Source organism: Mustela erminea, chromosome 1 (assembly GCF_009829155.1).
Source record: "Mustela erminea isolate mMusErm1 chromosome 1, mMusErm1.Pri, whole genome shotgun sequence".
Lineage (NCBI taxonomy): Eukaryota > Metazoa > Chordata > Mammalia > Carnivora > Mustelidae > Mustela > Mustela erminea.
In genome coordinates, this window is record NC_045614.1 from 25,790,085 (window position 1) to 25,802,481 (window position 12,397).

A 12,397-nucleotide genomic window follows, 5' to 3' on the forward strand; every position below is an offset into this window, starting at 1 on the left:
AAAACTGCCTTCTAAAAAGTCAAGTGGGTCACAAGAACCAAAAAAGGATCAAATCACATAACATGTGCACAAATACCTTATTGTTTAGTTTAAAAAAACTTCTTCCAATTCAAACTATTCTGGTGGGGCACTTACATCAATCCAGAGCCCACACAGCCCAGTCGTCCAATCAGATGCCCATCCACGCCTTCACGGTCAGTGGATAGTGTCCTTCACTCTCTAGCTCCTGGCCTATTCTTATCTCGTCTCTCTCCAGTGTGGGGAGGGGGCTTTGTCGGGGTGCAGCTGGCGGTTTTGATAAGCAGGTGTCATGAGTATGAAAATGACCTTGCTCATCAGCTGGTGGGAACCTAGCAGACAAGGGAGTCACTGTATCCCTGTCTAACAGGTCCCAGCCCCCAAAACAAGGCACAGTGAGGCCCAAGGATTGGGGGTGGGAAGCTCGCGCTCTCTCTCTCTCTCTCTCTCTCTCTCTCACACACACACACACACACACACACACACACACACCAGACTGGGGGGGGGAGTCACCAGGCAAAAGGAAACCTGCATACTTTCACCATTTCACCCAGGAGAGGAAAAGATTCCGCTGAACAGGAAAATTAAAATCTAACAGTGAGGATGTGTGGAGGTGTTTCCCAAACAGCAGAGATAGACAAAGATAAACAAAGGACACTGATGTCTCAGAAAATCAAAGGGGAAGTCTGCATTCTCTGCAGAGCTGGCAAATGCAATTAGGAGAGAGTCGGCGGATGTGGAAGGAGAGAGATGGATACTCACCCAGCTGATTCCAGCACCCAGTCAGCCAGGGCCGTGTCAATGGCTGTTACTGTACCAGCCACTGGAAGGGGGCCAACACGCAGGACATGCTCTGGTGGCGGGGGGAGAGAATGTCCCCTAACCCAGTTTCCAATTAAATGTGGGTTAACTGGCACTGCTCCTTGCAGCTCAAGGGGCCGATTCAGAGCTGAAAAGGAGCGTTTTTCAAAATTAAAAAAAGAGCTGAGCCCGCCAAGCCAGCACCTTTTATTTTCTCCCCTCCTTTCAGTTGCTCAGCCTGACCCATGGCTAGCTGAGTTGACTTGTTGGTCCTCAGAGAAAGGAGCCCTCCCCATCACCATCAGCTCCAGAGCCAGACACCCTCCCGACACATGTGGGGCTGAACTCCATTCTGCGTTTTCCCAGGAATGGTCACGGCTGCCCAAGGATGAGTCACCCGTGAAAGCTACACATTGTCCCCGACAGACAAAAACACGCAACCCAGGAGAGTGGTCCATTCACTCTTCTCCAAGCGCTGACCTCTTCCTGTAACTTCTAGAGGCTCCTGCCGCCCAGGCAGTCACTCTTCTCTTCGGTCAGTGACACAAACATGAGGAGAGAGCTTTCGGTGACATTCTAGCACAAAGAGAGTGCAGCTCAACTTCCAGCAAGGTGTTTACAGGCCAAAGAGAAGTATAGATCAAATTGTTGGCAGTAATACTAAGTCACATTTATTGCACATCGACGAAGGTACTGGGCTAAGGCAGTATGCTTTACCCATGATCTCATTCAGTCCTCAGAGCTACCCTATAAGGTAGGCCCTATTATTAGCCTCACTTTACATTCAAGAAAACTATAGCCCGGAGAGGTTAAGTCATTTACCCAAGGTTACACCATGCAACAGTCAGGATTTGAATCAAGGCAGTCCATCTCCAGAGTCTGGTTCTTGAGTATCACATTACCATTATTACTAAATCAATTTAGAACAGCAAAATTAAAGGCATGTTAGAGTGTTCATACTTGGGGGGAGGTTATGATCTTGTCAGCCTACTTTTACATCACTTCTCACCTTACCTCCCACCAAGAGATGCTATAAACTGGCTTTTCAAATATAAAAATCACATGTGCCAACAATGTGCTGAGCACACGACACCTATTAAGATCACCCTATGAGGGCGCCTGGGTGGCTCAGAGGGTTAAGCCTCTGCCTTCGGCTCAGATCATGATCTCAGGGTCCTGGGATCGAGTCCCACATCGGGCTCTCTGCTCAGCAGGGAGCCTGCTTCCTCCTCTCTCTCTCTCTGCCTGCCTCTCTACCTGCTTATGATCTCTGTCTGTCAAATAAATAAATAGAATCTTTAAAAAAAAAAAAAAAAGATCACCCTATGAGGTTGGTATTAATATGATCCCATCTACAGATAAAGACACTGAGGTTCAGGAAGATTAATAGCCTTGCCCAAGATCATAAAACAGAGCAGGGATTTGAACCCAAGAATGTCAGTTACCAACCCTTACATTCTTTCTATCATATACAGCACCTTTCACAGAGTTTCAAGATTTACCGGTGGGGGGAGGGGGCATCAAGGGTATCATAAAATGAGAGTCAGACCAAATTGGGAGGCTGGCCTATAGCCACAGATCATCTGTGTGGCCTTGAACCTGCATCAGCCCATGACCTTTGGCAGACCCTACCTCTCTTGCAGCCTCAGTTTCCTCATCTGTGAAGGAGGAGAAAGGGAGCAAGGGGGCCTTCCAGTACTACGACTGGACAGTGCACTTGCAGCCCCCTAGAGCACAGACAGCTCAGCGTTTATCCTCTGTAGATGGTAACTTCCCTCCTCTCTCCTCGCATAAGTCTTTAGGAACAGGTTCCTATCTGTCCCTGGACTCAGGTCAGTACACCCGGTAGAGAGTTCTTAGGGACTGCCTGAGGCCAGGCTCTACTGGGGCAAAGCAGGGAGGCTGGGAAGAAGCCAGTAGAGGGTTTGAACAAGTACTTCACCTTGATCTGAAGACTAAATACATACGTAGAAAATCACTGAATTTGCCCTGAATTTGACACACACCATATATAAAATAAAGCTTTAAACACAAAAAAGTATGTGAAGACATGACAAATCGGACAAGGCAAGATTTTGCCAAACTAAAACTTGGTTACTATACAAGCTCCACATAAAATATTTAACATGCCGTCAAAGACACCCCTTTAAAAGTGTCTACCTTCTAAGTTTATTTTGGAAAGGGGACAATAGAGAATCACCAAGATGAATGATTACATTGGGTGAGTGCGTCAGCAGTAAGGGTGACCCAGGGTCACCCTTCATTTAACAACCAAATCTCAAAGTGCCTAGCTGACACCTTAACTCCCTACTCCTGTTTCTATGTGTAGTTCAGTGGAACAAGTAAAGCCTAGAATTTCAGATAGAGACTTAGAATCTGGCCCTGACACTGACCTGCTGGGCCCTAGGATTAGATCACAGCCCCTTGCAGTCTCCCCTCCGACCTATGAAAAAGGACAGCAAAGACCACAAAAGAAGGGGGATCACTGGTCCCAATGACATGGACATCAGGTTATTTCTGCCACTGTGCTTCTGATTGCCCGTCTGTGGGTAACAGTACTTGGCCTTCCTACCCATTCCCCTCTCAGTCCAAGGATTCAGATAAGGCTGATCTTATCCCCGACCCTCAAGGTCCAGAAGACAGCATGTGTCCCAAGCAGAAACAAATATGAATCTACTTGGGAAGTCTTGTTGGAATAAGTGGGAATGATAAACTCTCAGCCTACAGCTGTGGGAGAATGTCAGAGTGTTAGAAGCTCCAGAGCTGGAGCTTCTGGGAGGTATCATATAAAGGAAGTCTTCCTGGGAATGAGGCCAATACAGAAGAAAGTGGAGCCAAGAGAAGGAAAGAGTGAGAGCAAAACCTAATAATGCTGAGCCCCTGGATCCAGCTATGCCTGAAGCTACCCACTCTTGGGCTGTCCATTTATATGAACCATATATGCCCTTAATCCACATTGAATCCAGGCTAAACTGTGTTTCTGTCACTTGGAACAACAACAACAAATCCTGACTAATGGAACCATTGCATAGAATTGTAAGAACTCTGAGCTACAAGGGGCACTGGAGGCCATCCAACTAGAGTGCTTTGCACATATCAGCATTCAGTAGAAATATGCTGGCCTAACAAATTAATGGTTTGTTCATCACTCCAGTACTGACTTCTCAAACTGAAGTTCAACTATCCTGTTGACATTATTCTAAACCACAGGATAAATCAACTGCATCTTCACGGAGCAGTAATTCAAATGACAGTAAGTAGCTTGAAAAGGTTTTTCCTTAAAAGAAATACAGAGCTCAACCAAATGCGGCTCACGACAGGAAGGCAAGGATGGGTCAATATTAGGGAAATCTATCTATATAATTTATGTCATTAACAGGATCAAGAGGAAAAACACATGTCTCCTTAGATGTCAATCTTGTTAAATTTCAACATTTATTCCTTTTTTAAAAAAATCTCTTAACAAAATAGGAATAGAGAGCAACTTCCTTAAGAGATATATAGCTTAAACTAAGAGCAGGGATTCCTACTGGTGTCAGTGGAAGGTAAAAATGACCCAATGACTTGTTTAACATTACTCAGGAAGCATTTGCCAATCTTTTAGACCAATAAGCAAACAAAGTATTACCAGCTGGGAAGGGAAAAAAAGCAAAATTCCATTAACTTGCAGATGATGTGATTATGTTATGTGCCCAGAAAAAATTCTCCCCACAAAAAAAAATAAAATAAAATAAGCTCTAAAAAATTATTAGAACCAGTAGGACAATTGTACAATATCCATCAACATTAATAAAAGAAATTATTCATCAATAGCTTTCCTAGATACAAACAAAACAAAAATAAGAAAACATGAGTGATTTTTTTCTAAAACACATTCCTTCTTGCACTGTTTTTTTCCGATCCCTGTTTAGTTCCCTGCCCTTACAAAACCTAAAACGAATTACAAAACCCTGCAGGGCAGGGACCCTGTTAGAGGTCATCTGGCTCCCGCCTATGCTGATCCCTGTAGATCCCCCAGCTCAGCACAGTGCCTGGCACACAGCGAGCCTCCGTCAGTTCCCATCCTTGAGGAAGACGCTGGCTTCTGGTAGGACTGCACATGTGTGGGACCAAAGCCACATTCAACTCTTGTGCCAGCCACAGTCCTGGGGAAAGTCTTCACCTGAGTTCCCATGCTTTCCTCCCACCTAGAGAGCAAACACCTCAAGACTCTCTCCATCTACACCCCAGCAGAATACCCCAGTGCTTTGTAACTGCATCTTGATTATTCTGTGGCCTGGGTGAGCCCTTCAACCATTGGGGTACCACACCCCCACCCCCAGCCTCCCCAGCTCTCCAAACCTGATTCTCTACCTTTGGAGTTGAAAAGGTTGATTTACCTCCAGGGAAAGTGCCAGGCTCTTGCCTGGAAGGAATGTCTATCTGATTGCTCAGGAGGGAGATTGCCACACCTGCTCCCCACTAGCAAGGGTTCAGCATCAGGACCGAGGCTGCTTTTCACCCAAGACCCGTCCTTCCACAGACTGGGGTCTGTAAGAGTTCCATGAATTGGTACTGGAATTCCCAGTACCACCTCACGATGTTGTGCCCATTCGAATGTCCTCCAGTCTGAGTGGTTTTAAACATTTCCTAGTGGGCACTGTGTGCCAGACCTCACTAGACCTTTCCATAAGCCCTTCTTGTCCTATGTCTCCTATTCTCTAGCTACGTCTTATACTCACATCTCCTTCTACACTGTGAGCATGACCCACATCCAACTGTACCCCTGGGTACAGACTGTACAGCCTGACAGTACGTGGAGCACATGAACAGTACTCGGGTAATTGTTGGCTGGCTTTTTTTTTTAAGAGATCAGCATATATTAGGGATGCTCGCCGGAAAGGAGAGGGCATGCGTTCTGACGGCTCTTCCTTGGGTCTGCGGTTGGTGGGAGAACGATTTAGGGACTGAGAGTGGACTCGGGCCAGGTGCCAGATGCTGAGTAACTGAACTGGGCATTGCTTACTGAACCTTCCTGTCGACTTGGGGACCTAACTGCCACTGTTATCTGCCTTTCACAGATGGCAAACTGGGACTTGGAAAATGTCAACACTGAGCCAGGATCATCACCACCTCCCCTAACACCCTCCTGACAGTTCCCCTTGTCACTGGAGCCGCCCTATAAGAAGGAGGCCACCAGGAATTGGGACAGGCTGATGGGCTCCCACGAGCAGAAGGCCCACTCTCCGTACCTCAGTGGACTGTCCTGGCTAAAATCTCAGTCCCACTCCTAGGGCAGACACAGCAGCGCCCCCCAACCCCACACCATTCTGTAGGGGGGCTCTGAGCTCCTGTCTGCAGAGAGAAGATAAGCGAGGGTCCCAATCATATGAGAAGCAGATGGGGTGATGAAAAGGCTTTCTCCCCTCAGCCAGTCAAAGACAGGTTTAAGTCTGAGCCCTATAATTACCTGTGACATTAGGGCAGGTGCTTAAAACTCTGTTTCCTCATCTGCAAAAGAGACACAAACAGTGGGTCTTCTGCTTAGTCCCTGTGATGTCTGAAGACAACGTATATAAAAAGCCCTTGAGAAAGGAATCAGCAGATACTGTTATAACTTGGAAGAAGTTATAATGTTATAACTTATAATGTTATAAGGTACTGTTATAACTTGCCCTGTAGCTGATTAGCCAGACCCACCAGAGAACTGAAGGGCTTTTTCAAGTGTCTTCATGGCTGTTCTCCCAAGACCTGTCCTAACCAATGACTTTGGTCAGTACAAGGACAGATATGGCCTTGGGGGGGGGGGGCATAACAAAGCAGCACTTGAGGTCCAGAAGCCTGAGTCTGTGTCTTGGCTCTTTTATTCCTTCGCAAGAGGACGACGGTGTAACCCTTTGTTTCTCAGAACCTCAGTTCCTCACCTGTCCAATAACATCATCTCCCTTAAGAGTCTTCATGTGTCTCAAAAAAGATCAAGTGTACTGATTAAATGACTTTAACAATAACCTAGTAAGCTGTCTATGGGGCTATGCCAATGAATGCAATAAGGAGCCTGTTCTGTTTTCACATTTATTCAACCCAGGTTTATTGACTACTTGATCCCAGGCACTGCCCTAAGGAATCAATGAGAAGACACACAGATCCCATGTGCCTCCACGATGGGCTTATAGTTGTTTTAAACAATATATGGGAAATTGTAGGTTTGAAAGGAAGCTCACCCATCAACCAACACCCTTCTTTGAAGCCACTGAGGAATCTGAACGAGAAGTAAAGAAACACACCCAAGGCCACACAGCCAGGAAGAGGGCAGTGTTTGTATGGGAGAGTTTCTGCCTGAATAAAAACCTTTATGAAGATACCGCTTTTTCTCAACGGATTCACCAGCAGGCTTCTAAAACGGGTTGGAAGACTCGTTCCACCTCTTGCCTACTATATTATTTAAAAGTTCCTAATGAAAACAAAATAATTATGGAATATTGAAAAAAATAAAATAAAATAAAAAATTTTGAAAAAGAAAACAAAACAAACAAAAAACAAACCAAAAACTGCTAAACAATTCAAATCCAACAATTGTTTTTGGTTATTTTGCCCTTCTATCCTAGGCACATCACTAAAGCTCTAGGAGGAAGCCTCAATGGCCCAACATGTTCCCAGTGCAGTCTATGAAACAGCAAATGTGGGGAGCTGCACACTCTACCCTCTCCTGAGAGGCCCCTCCACGCACACTGACCTTTTACAGGCTATTTTGAGTCTGAGAAAGGCCACATATAAGTGAGCTTAAGTCAGCAAAACCCAAACAAGTTTGGCGACAGGCCCCATTTTCCCCTGCAAAGCCTGCTGGTGTTTGGAAGAAACCATATTCTAATGAGCAGATTGTAGGAAATACTGCAGTGATCTCTAAGAAGACAGTATGGAGAGTGACCTTACCCAAGGCCACAGGGCTGGTGAGTCCAAGATTAAGGCTAGAGCCTCAGGTCAGGAGAGGCTGCACTCTCCCCTTTGCTGGGTTTCCAGCTTCTCAAGGTCAGCAGCTGAATTTTGGGAGGGTGGAGGAAGTGGAACGGGGCCCCACACAGCCCTGTGGGCAGTGAACAAGGAGCTCATAAAAATCAGTGACCAAAACAGCTCCAGCCTGAGGACAAGACGGAAGCTGATAAGGAGATCATAAGAATGACTAACAGCACGCAGCAAACTGAACCCGTCTACAGGTGAGGGCTCTCAAGCAGGCTGCAAATCAGATACCCCTGAACACGAAACAGAGAGCAAACCTGTCTTTGGGATAAAGCCCTTTGTGTCGCCATCTACAAATGACTGTTTTCTGGCCAGTTCGGTCAACCAAAGCCGCTCACAGGCTGAGAGCCTACTGTGTGCTGGGCCCTGAGCCAGATGTGGGTGCTCCTGCACCAGGCAAGGCCAGCCTTCCAGGAGAGGGAAGTCGAGCAGAGCTGGCACAGAGGAGGTGCTCAAGACACACTGAAATACGTGAGTGAGCCTGAGAAGATCTTTATTTTCATAAAGAGACTTGCATTTGGGCAGGCTGAGAGTGAAACGTCTTTATAATTCCTAATTTGAGCATTTTCCCAAAATGCTTATGGCTGCTGAGCAATGAAGGGATACTGACTGACCGACCCACCCACTGAATGAATGAATGGATGACTGAATGAATGAATGAATCAATCAATCAATCAATCAACGAACACACAAACTTAAACCTTTCCATCTCTCTGGCATGGGCTCAGTCCTAACCACGCACGCATGTCACCAGTCCCTTCACAGGAGGGATTTACAAGTAGAGCATCAAACATCAGAAATTTCACATGCCTAATTCCACTGGGGCACAGCTGAGAAACGGAGGCCCAGGGAAGCAATATCCATCCACAGTCACTGGTGGCCGCAGAAAACTGAATTCCCCAGGGGCTTCAGCTCCTAGAAATCCTGCGTTCTCGTGAGTCAGCTCTTAGAGCTGAAAGTGGTTAGTCACCACTGCTCAGGCAATAAAGGCTGTAGGGAGAGGACACTCCTCAATAAAATCACGAGATTTAAGGACAAAACGCCCACAAACCACCGGAGCCAAACCGGGATCTCCAGGGAGCCGCTCTCCTCAGTAAAGTGCGGTTAGCCCTTGGAGAGCTGAGGGTCCTTCTCGCTGGCCAGCTTTGTGATATCACCATACCTGAGGGACCCATTGTCAATACTCTGCCTCCTACACTCAGTCCAGAAACACTAGTGAGCACCTACTGTGTGCCACACCCTGGGTTAAATGACATTGAGCAAAGCAGTATGATCTGGCCCCATGGAATTCACAGTCCTTTCAGGGAGGCAGACACTAAAATATAAACACATACAATGAGAACTTGTGTCAACTAATTGCCATTTCTATTTTTTTTTATATTTTATTTATTTATTTGACACAGAGAGATCACAAGTAGGCAGAGCAGCACACAGAGAGACAGGGGGTGGGGAGCAGGCTCCCTGCTAAGCAGAAAGCCAGATGTGGGGCTCGATCCCAGGACCCCGAGGTCATGACCTGAGCTGAAGGCAGAGGCTTAACCCACTGAGCCACCCAGGTGCCCCTGATTACCATTTCTAAAACACAAGTCAGGGGCACCTGGGTGGCTCAGTCGGTTGGGCGTCTGCTTTTGGCTCAGGTCATAGTCTCAGGGTCCTGGGATGGAGCCCATGTCAGGCTCCCAGCTCCACGGAGAGTCTGCTTCTCCCTCTGCCTCTGCTCCTACCCCCTCTCCTGTTCACTCGTTCTCTCTCAAAGAAATAAATAAATCTTTTTAAAAATAAAAATAAAACACAAGTCTGGCCCTATCAGCCTCCTGATAAAAAATCTTCCGAGGTTCCTCACCCTATGTAAGAATAAAAATAAACAGACAACCATGAAAACAGCCACCTTTATTGGGTGTTTACTATATGCCACGTACTTTATCGTGATTAACTCAGGACATGCCCCAACAACCCACTGCAGCAGAGCCTATTATTATCACCACTGACCAACCAAGAATAGTTTTCCACTTAAATGCAGCTCATAGTGTATGCCTCCTGCCCTCACACCCGACTCTGGATCCTGTAAGAACTCACCTTACCCATCTTTCTGTGTCTGCTGCACAGGAAGTATTCAGCAAATGGCCACTGGATGAATAATTAATTGACGGATCAATGGGCAAGTTTCCTTCGAGGCATTATTGGCTAACGAGCTCAGTTTCAACACTAGAAGTAACTGTGATGTACAAAGAGCCAGAGTCAGACCCGAAACCTGAGCCCGAGGCTTGTCTCTGTGCGATCTCAAGACAAACACATCATCACCCTAGGCCAGACTGCTTAAAACTACTGATGAAGAAACAAGATATTATAATAATGAGCCTAAGATCATCTGGGTCTACACGTGGATGTCTCCGAAACATCATGGGAGGGGGCTTTAGGAAGGCCTCTGGAACTGCACGCTGCCTGCTTTTAGAATGAGATCTAAACTTGCAATTTTAGAGTAGGGTGGACTGATTGGGCCTGTGGGTGCAAGTGACACACATCCTTCCACAGCTCAGTGGTTGCATAAAGCAGATTTACTCCAGTGACAAATATGCCCAACCTGGTGTTTAAAAAAAAAAAAAAGAAAAGAAAGAAAGACAGAAGGAAAAGAAAAGGAAAAAAATAAACAAGCCTTACTCAATCGTGTGACTCTTGAACCTGGGCTTGTTGGTTTCAAGGCCCACGCTGAGGGTAGAGATTACTTAAATAAATAAATAAACCTAAAAAAAGAAGTTAGGAGGGGCACCTGAATGGCTCAGTGGGTTAAGCCTCTGCCTTCCGCTCAGGTCATGATCTCAGGTCCTGGGATTGAGTGGAGTGCCGCCTGTGCTCTCTGCTCAGCAGGGAGGCTGCTCTGCCCTCTCCTCCTCCTCCCCCGCCCCGCCCCCACCCCACCCTGCCTGCCTCTGCCTACTTGTGATCTCTCCCTCTGTCAAATTAATAAATAAAATCTTTTTTAAAAAAAGAAGAAGAAGAAGAAGGAAGGAACAAAAGAAAGGGGAAAAAGAGCCCAAATTGGACTCATTCACTCTCCCACAACAGCCAACCAAGACTTCATTACAGTTTCAACCACCCCAGGAAGGTGACCTTATTAGAAGTCAACCTGAAATTTTCTCATCCGCACTAGAGAGATCACACGCAAGATTAAAACCCTGCCATTCCCTCCCCAACCCAAAAAAGGTGTCTTGACCTGAAACAATCTTTACTTTTGCTAATAACTTTCTTGCCCACCCTCCTTCCTACAAAAACCTTCCTATTCTGTACACCTCCTCACAGCTCCTTTCTACTTGCCCAGGTCATGAATCATTTAATAAAAGCCAGTCTGATCTTCAAGTTTACTTGGTTGAATTTTGTTTTCTGACACTAGAAAACCCCTTTCCAGAGAAGCATTTGGGGCAAACTTGGGTGAGGCTACCACCCCAACCAGACCCCAGAACAGAGAAGCTGATGACACGCAGGAGCCTGTATTCCCATGACGGCTGTGAACAAACCCAAACCCGAACTCTCAGCTCCCACCTCTCCCCTGGGGAAGGCCATGGATGCAGATTAACAACCAAGTGTGGTTAAGGCAACCGCAAACACCAGCGCGATGGCCCCACAGCTCCGTCCTTAAGGAGAACTCAATGTGGGTATGTTTGTCACTGCAAGGGAGGGCAATGGTGGGAGCTGTTCTGTCCCAATGTTGCCTAATGGCCATAATGAGGGTAAGAACACAACTCCCTACCCTATAGGGCCATGTGAGAATTAAATGAGATACATCAGCCCAGTGATCCACACCGAGCCTGACATCCAGCATCTTCTTAGAGGATTGCCAATAGTGATGATGGCGGTGACGGTCGGTGGATAGAACCACCTGAAGTAGGAAAATCCAGCCAAAGGCTCTTCAAAACCAGGAGTCTAGAGAGAAGCAGGTAATCCTGTGACATACTCTCCTGGATAAACATGCTGATACTTTCAGAAGAGAAGACAAAGCAGCACCCATTCCCAGAATGGACCAGGACCGCCCAGATGTCCTGGGCCTTGGGATAGGTCACTAGGTCTCTCTGAGGACAGAGGTTCACCCTCTGCCATTGGGAGATGAAACCAGGTAACAGGGACCTGAGGAGATGAACTTCCCCAGAGTCAAGAGAAGGAGGAGGACATGACAACCACGGAGAGATACCATTGTTCACCCAGTGGACTGGCAAAAATGAAAGCGCATGAAGAGCTGGGGTCCAGCAGGAGGGCAGGCAAACAGGAGATCTGGCACCCTGTTGACAAGCTGTCTTTAGAGAATGACTTGGCAATATGTAGTAAGATCTTAAATGTATACACAGGACGGTGCAACAACTCCATTCCTCAGTAACTTCCTAAGAGAACTATCTGCCCACGTGTGCAGGAGGCACATACCTGACAGTGTTAGGGCAAACAATGGGACCCACATACCCACCACCCACAAGAACGAGGCTCAATAAACAGTGGGATTCTTATGCCACACATACGCTATTCATTTCATAGCAGATAAAAGGATGACTCTCATGTACTGTCTTGAAAACATTTTAAGACAGATTACTGAATTTTTTTT

The 12,397-nt window shown here is 46.5% G+C and overlaps 1 protein-coding gene across 3 annotated transcripts in view; it reads right to left on the reverse strand.

Moving 5' to 3' along the window:
* ARHGEF3 (Rho guanine nucleotide exchange factor 3) overlaps positions 1-12,397 on the reverse strand; it is a 324,108-nt gene that overhangs the window by 267,987 nt on the left and 43,724 nt on the right. The gene's annotated exons all lie outside the window — the stretch shown is intronic.